Source organism: Pundamilia nyererei, unplaced genomic scaffold (genome assembly GCF_000239375.1).
Source record: "Pundamilia nyererei isolate P.nyererei 1_Seehausen unplaced genomic scaffold, PunNye1.0 scaffold00234, whole genome shotgun sequence".
Classification (NCBI taxonomy): domain Eukaryota; kingdom Metazoa; phylum Chordata; class Actinopteri; order Cichliformes; family Cichlidae; genus Pundamilia; species Pundamilia nyererei.
The window spans coordinates 5,984-7,931 of NW_005187635.1; positions in this window are offsets into that span (position 1 = coordinate 5,984).

The window sequence follows — 1,948 nt, forward strand, 5'->3', positions numbered from 1 at the left end:
TGTGACACAGTGTTGTATCATATACAAATTTCTCTTACTTTTATGTAAAGTGCCTTTTATCCAGACTTGAAGCGTGCTTTCACTGCAGTAAATAAATGAGTAAATTAATGTAAAGACATGGTAACACATGGGGATATAAAACTTTCATGTTTATCTATCCATTTCTAACCTTTTAACTTTTTAATTTAGAATTTTCTCATTTCTAAACCCGCCCCACGCCCTCTCGTCCCAACTTCTTTTACCCTTTTACCCGTCCCGACTTTTAAAATTTCTAAACACGACAATCAGTCAAAAAGCGAAACTATGCGCATTATCATTTGTTTGTATCTTATTTTAAAATAATCTCTAAATGAAGCGGAAGCAAAGTGAACATCTTTAATGAACCAAAACGTTATTAACAATACAACTGTGTGACAGGAACACATACTGTAAAGCACAGGAAAAAGCTAATCCCAAAGGATTTCTGTCTGTCCCCCATGTAGCTTTTTATATGTTACACGCAAATTTATGCAGCATCTGCAGGCGCAACGGTGCCACCGCGTTATTCTAGCACACAGAGAGTGATCAACTGGAACCACAGCTGTGGAAGCAAAAAAGTGTGACGACCAGGACCAGCAGACGACACCGTCTGTACTCTGATTCTGTAGGCCTATTGTTCGTTTGACATATTCACATGCAGCAGTTGCTTATAGCGATGACGACGATGATGTTTAAGGTGATTACGGTGAAAAGGAAAAAAAAATACAACTAATAAAATGATGATGATGAAGGTGGTGACAGATTTGCTGAGCAATTGTTCAGCAAACACTTTTCCTTCCCAGGACCTTGAAGGTCAGGTAACTGTAAAGCCTTTATAATGTTTGTGTTTCAGTCTGTCTAAGAAGGAAATGACTGAGGCAATGTAAAAGAAGTGCTGACCCTGAGGTTGAAAGAGAGAGAGGGAGTTTGGGCAGAATTGGACGGGAATGGACAAGCGAAGAGGAGAAAGGGTGAGAGACAAATTGAGGAAGGAAGTTTGGGAGCTCTTGGAGAGGAAAATTGCCGTGATGATGACTTATCTATCGGTCGGCGGCGGCACAGGTGTGCTCTGATGTCATAGTAAAAACAACACAGACCAAAAATCTCAGAGCATTTGTGTAGGTAACATCTATACCAGTGAAGATTAAGGTGATTAACGATGTTTTTCAGCACCCTGTCAATTATTTTGCCATGTACTCTGTTGTCGAGCCAAGATAATCGTGAAAGCCTTATTCAAACATATGACACATTCAAAGTATATACAACCAACTTTGAAGAGATGACCTTTCTAATGATCACTGCTTGACCTTTGATCGTAGTGAGACATTTATCTTTTTCAACTGAAATAAGTTGTTAATTTCAGATACCCGTTTGTTTAATTTCCTCATTCAGTCATTCAAATGTGGTCTAAATCCAGCAAACAGAACTTGTTTGTCTGCTCTAAACGCCCATCATTTGAGGGCTTTTGTGCTAATCAGAATGTGACAACGAGCTTTAAGGGCTGATATTTTAAACAAAGATATCCCAAGTGGCCATGCTGTGCATGCATGCGATGTATGTGTGCGTTAAAACACACAGGCATATTTGTGAAAGCACGTGCATGAATGAGCAGCAGCCACATTGTCTCTTTAATATATTGTTATATAAGTGCAGCTGCAAATATTTTCTTGGAAATGATCCAGATCCCTTCAAAGTTTGGGACTGACCAGTCCAGTGCCGTGTGTATGTGTGCGTACATGCATGTAGGCGTGAACCTGCTGATTCGTGTGTGTGTGCGTGTGTGCTGGTATTGGTGGTGGAGGAAGAGGGGTGGTGAAGGTTCCTTATCTACAGGCCACAGGCAGCTTTTGAGGCTCTTATCAGCAGCCACCATATTGTACTAGCACATCCTCTTGTCCAGCAGGGAGCGGAAAACTCTCCTTGCAACACT